The following is a 6,000-nucleotide window of genomic DNA, read 5'->3' as shown; positions in this document are numbered from 1 at the left end:
CTATCAGTCTTGAATTAGAAAGTCAGTAAGCCCCAGTGGTCTAATGGATAAATCACTGGCCTCCTAAGCCAGGGATTGTGGGTTCAAGTCCCATCTGGGGTGGAAATCATTAAAGCAGCTGTGTCGTCAATAGAGTTGATACTTTATCCTTGCTTCAACTGTACAACAGTCTTGTAGTGTTTAGATTGCAAAAACATGACCACAGAAGCTAAAAATGACATTTATTATAACATTGTTGTGTTTTTTTTGTTTACTTTTCTATCACTGTGGAAAGCTTATTCAAGTGCCATCTGGCATGCATGATCCTTTTTTGCTCATCATTCATCACCAAAAATGATTTTCTTTTTAAATTCTTATGACTGTACTGATTGTATTGAATAAAATCCACATCTAGCATAACTGTTTTATGCTGCACAGTGCTCCAGTGGTGCAATTGGACAGCGCGTGGTACTTATAAGACAGTATCTGTTGAGCAATGTCAAGGTTGTGAATTCAAGTCTCACCTGAAGCAGTTTTGTTTACAGCTTTTTTCCTTTTTCTTATGTCATTAGTCATTGATTATAATCTTCTACCTTAATATTTAATATGATATTACAAAGGATGGAAGAAAGAAAGAAAGAAAGAAAGAGAGAAAGAAAGAAAGAAAGAAAGAAAGAAAGAAAGAAAGAAAGAAAGAAAGAACACAAATATGATTGTGAATTTAAGTTGTCAGCACACATCTGCTTTGGTTCAAATGCACTGCATATCTTCCTTCAGTCAGCCAACAAAACAGCAATTGAAAAGCTTAACACACTGTTGGTAAAGCAGTTGCATCAAATAGATTTTTTGCAATATAGCATGATAATCCATACTGACAGCTCTGGATAGTACCAGCACATTTCTTGCTGGACTTGGTAATGCAAAGAACACAGTAAACAGCTTCACTTTTTCTCAAAAATAAATAATTGACTATTAAAAACCTATCAGTCTTGAATTAGAAAATCAGTAAGCCCCAGTGGCCTAATGGATAAATCACTGTCCTCCTAAGCCAGGGATTGTGGGTTCAAGTCCCATCTGGGGTGGAACTCATTAAAGCAGCTGTGTCGTCACTAGAGTTGATACTTTATCCTTGCTACAACAGTCTTGTAGTGTTTAGATTGCAAAAACATGACCACAGAAGCTAAAAATGACATTTATTATAACATTGTTGTGGTTTTTTTGTTTACTTTTCTATCACTGTGGAAAGCTTATTCAAGTGCCATCTGGCATGCATGATCCTTTGTTGCTCATCATTCATCACCAAAAATGATTTTCTTTTTAAATTCTTATGACTGTACTGATTGTATTGAATAAAATCCACATCTAGCATAACTGTTTTATGCTGCAAAGTGCTCCAGTGGTGCAATTGGACAGCGCGTGGTACTTATAAGACAGTATCTGTTGAGCAATGTCAAGGTTGTGAATTCAAGTCTCACCTGAAGCAGTTTTGTTTACAGTTTTTTTTCCTTTTTCTTATGTCATTAGTCATTGATTATAATCTTCTACCTTAATATTTAATATGATATTACAAAGGATGGAAGAAAGAAAGAAAGAAAGAGAGAGAGAAAGAAAGAAAGAAAGAAAGAAAGAAAGAAAGAAAGAAAGAAAGAAAGAAAGAAAGAAAGAAAGAAAGAAAGAAAGAACACAAATATGATTGTGAATTTAAGTTGTCAGCACACATCTGCTTTGGTTCAAATGCACTGCATATCTTCCTTCAGTCAGCCAACAAAACAGCAATTGAAAAGCTTAACACACTGTTGGTAAAGCAGTTGCATCAAATAGATTTTTTGCAATATAGCATGATAATCCATACTGACAGCTCTGGATAGTACCAGCACATTTCTTGCTGGACTTGGTAATGCAAAGAACACAGTAAACAGCTTCACTTTTTCTCAAAAATAAATAATTGACTATTAAAAACCTATCAGTCTTGAATTAGAAAGTCAGTAAGCCCCAGTGGCCTAATGGATAAATCACTGTCCTCCTAAGCCAGGGATTGTGGGTTCAAGTCCCATCTGGGGTGGAACTCATTAAAGCAGCTGTGTCGTCACTAGAGTTGATACTTTATCCTTGCTACAACAGTCTTGTAGTGTTTAGATTGCAAAAACATGACCACAGAAGCTGAAAATGACATTTATTATAACATTGTTGTGGTTTTTTTGTTTACTTTTCTATCACTGTGGAAAGCTTATTCAAGTGCCATCTGGCATGCATGATCCTTTGTTGCTCATCATTCATCACCAAAAATGATTTTCTTTTTAAATTCTTATGACTGTACTGATTGTATTGAATAAAATCCACATCTAGCATAACTGTTTTATGCTGCAAAGTGCTCCAGTGGTGCAATTGGACAGCGCGTGGTACTTATAAGACAGTATCTGTTGAGCAATGTCAAGGTTGTGAATTCAAGTCTCACCTGAAGCAGTTTTGTTTACAGTTTTTTTTCCTTTTTCTTATGTCATTAGTCATTGATTATAATCTTCTACCTTAATATTTAATATGATATTACAAAGGATGGAAGAAAGAAAGAAAGAAAGAGAGAGAGAAAGAAAGAAAGAAAGAAAGAAAGAAAGAAAGAAAGAAAGAAAGAAAGAAAGAAAGAAAGAAAAAACACAAATATGATTGTGAATTTAAGTTGTCAGCACACATCTGCTTTGGTTCAAATGCACTGCATATCTTCCTTCAGTCAGCCAACAAAACAGCAATTGAAAAGCTTAACACACTGTTGGTAAAGCAGTTGCATCAAATAGATTTTTTGCAATATAGCATGATAATCCATACTGACAGCTCTGGATAGTACCAGCACATTTCTTGCTGGACTTGGTAATGCAAAGAACACAGTAAACAGCTTCACTTTTTCTCAAAAATAAATAATTGACTATTAAAAACCTATCAGTCTTGAATTAGAAAGTCAGTAAGCCCCAGTGGCCTAATGGATAAATCACTGGCCTCCTAAGCCAGGGATTGTGGGTTCAAGTCCCATCTGGGGTGGAAATCATTAAAGCAGCTGTGTCGTCAATAGAGTTGATACTTTATCCTTGCTTCAACTGTACAACAGTCTTGTAGTGTTTAGATTGCAAAAACATGACCACAGAAGCTAAAAATGACATTTATTATAACATTGTTGTGTTTTTTTTGTTTACTTTTCTATCACTGTGGAAAGCTTATTCAAGTGCCATCTGGCATGCATGATCCTTTTTTGCTCATCATTCATCACCAAAAATGATTTTCTTTTTAAATTCTTATGACTGTACTGATTGTATTGAATAAAATCCACATCTAGCATAACTGTTTTATGCTGCACAGTGCTCCAGTGGTGCAATTGGACAGCGCGTGGTACTTATAAGACAGTATCTGTTGAGCAATGTCAAGGTTGTGAATTCAAGTCTCACCTGAAGCAGTTTTGTTTACAGCTTTTTTCCTTTTTCTTATGTCATTAGTCATTGATTATAATCTTCTACCTTAATATTTAATATGATATTACAAAGGATGGAAGAAAGAAAGAAAGAAAGAAAGAGAGAAAGAAAGAAAGAAAGAAAGAAAGAAAGAAAGAAAGAAAGAAAGAAAGAAAGAAAGAAAGAAAGAAAGAAAGAAAGAAAGAAAGAAAGAAAGAAAGAAAGAAAGAACACAAATATGATTGTGAATTTAAGTTGTCAGCACACATCTGCTTTGGTTCAAATGCACTGCATATCTTCCTTCAGTCAGCCAACAAAACAGCAATTGAAAAGCTTAACACACTGTTGGTAAAGCAGTTGCATCAAATAGATTTTTTACAATATAGCATGATAATCCATACTGACAGCTCTGGATAGTACCAGCACATTTCTTGCTGGACTTGGTAATGCAAAGAACACAGTAAACAGCTTCACTTTTTCTCAAAAATAAATAATTGACTATTAAAAACCTATCAGTCTTGAATTAGAAAGTCAGTAAGCCCCAGTGGCCTAATGGATAAATCACTGTCCTCCTAAGCCAGGGATTGTGGGTTCAAGTCCTATCTGGGGTGGAACTCATTAAAGCAGCTGTGTCGTCACTAGAGTTGATACTTTATCCTTGCTACAACAGTCTTGTAGTGTTTAGATTGCAAAAACATGACCACAGAAGCTAAAAATGACATTTATTATAACATTGTTGTGTTTTTTTTGTTTACTTTTCTATCACTGTGGAAAGCTTATTCAAGTGCCATCTGGCATGCATGATCCTTTGTTGCTCATCATTCATCACCAAAAATGATTTTCTTTTTAAATTCTTATGACTGTACTGATTGTATTGAATAAAATCCACATCTAGCATAACTGTTTTATGCTGCAAAGTGCTCCAGTGGTGCAATTGGACAGCGCGTGGTACTTATAAGACAGTATCTGTTGAGCAATGTCAAGGTTGTGAATTCAAGTCTCACCTGAAGCAGTTTTGTTTACAGTTTTTTTCCTTTTTCGTATGTCATTAGTCATTGATTATAATCTTCTACCTTAATATTTAATATGATATTACAAAGGATGGAAGAAAGAAAGAAAGAAAGAAAGAGAGAAAGAAAGAAAGAAAGAAAGAAAGAAAGAAAGAAAGAAAGAAAGAAAGAAAGAAAGAAAGAAAGAAAGAAAGAACACAAATATGATTGTGAATTTAAGTTGTCAGCACACATCTGCTTTGGTTCAAATGCACTGCATATCTTCCTTCAGTCAGCCAACAAAACAGCAATTGAAAAGCTTAACACACTGTTGGTAAAGCAGTTGCATCAAATAGATTTTTTGCAATATAGCATGATAATCCATACTGACAGCTCTGGATAGTACCAGCACATTTCTTGCTGGACTTGGTAATGCAAAGAACACAGTAAACAGCTTCACTTTTTCTCAAAAATAAATAATTGACTATTAAAAACCTATCAGTCATGAATTAGAAAGTCAGTAAGCCCCAGTGGCCTAATGGATAAATCACTAGCCTCCTAAGCCAGGGATTGTGGGTTCAAGTCCCATCTGGGGTGGAAATCATTAAAGCAGCTGTGCCGTCACTAGAGTTAATACTTTATCCTTGCTTCAACTGTACAACAGTCTTGTAGTGTTTAGATTGTAAAAACATGACCACAGAAGCTAAAAATGACATTTATTATAACATTGTTGTGGTTTTTTTGTTTACTTTTCTATCACTGTGGAAAGCTTATTCAAGTGCCATCTGGCATGCATGATCCTTTGTTGCTCATCATTCATCACCAAAAATGATTTTCTTTTTAAATTCTTATGACTGTACTGATTGTATTGAATAAAATCCACATCTAGCATAACTGTTTTATGCTGCAAAGTGCTCCAGTGGTGCAATTGGACAGCGCGTGGTACTTATAAGACAGTATCTGTTGAGCAATGTCAAGGTTGTGAATTCAAGTCTCACCTGAAGCAGTTTTGTTTACAGTTTTTTTCCTTTTTCTTATGTCATTAGTCATTGATTATAATCTTCTACCTTAATATTTAATATGATATTACAAAGGATGGAAGAAAGAAAGAAAGAAAGAAAGAAAGAAAGAAAGAAAGAAAGAAAGAAAGAAAGAAAGAAAGAAAGAAAGAAAGAAAGAAAGAACACAAACATGATTGTGAATTTAAGTTGTCAGCACACATCTGCTTTGGTTCAAATGCACTGCATATCTTCCTTCAGTCAGCCAACAAAACAGCAATTGAAAAGATTAACACACTGTTGGTAAAGCAGTTGCATCAAATAGTTTTTTTGCAATAGAGCATGATAATCCATACTGACAGCTCTGGATAGTACCAGCACATTTCTTGCTGGACTTGGTAATGCAAAGAACACAGTAAACAGCTTCACTTTTTCTCAATAATAAATAATTGACTATTAAAAACCTATCAGTCTTGAATGTGAAAGTCAGTAAGCCCCAGTGGCCTAATGGATAAGACACTGGCCTCTTAAGCCAGGGATTGTGGGTTCAAGTCCCATCTGGGGTGGAACTCATTAAAGCAGCTGTGTCGTCACTAGAGT

This window comes from Pseudophryne corroboree, unplaced genomic scaffold (genome assembly GCF_028390025.1).
Source record: "Pseudophryne corroboree isolate aPseCor3 unplaced genomic scaffold, aPseCor3.hap2 scaffold_129, whole genome shotgun sequence".
NCBI classification, from domain to species: Eukaryota; Metazoa; Chordata; class Amphibia; order Anura; family Myobatrachidae; genus Pseudophryne; species Pseudophryne corroboree.
The sequence above is the reverse complement of the archived record's forward strand: the minus strand, read 5'-3'. Positions refer to the sequence as shown.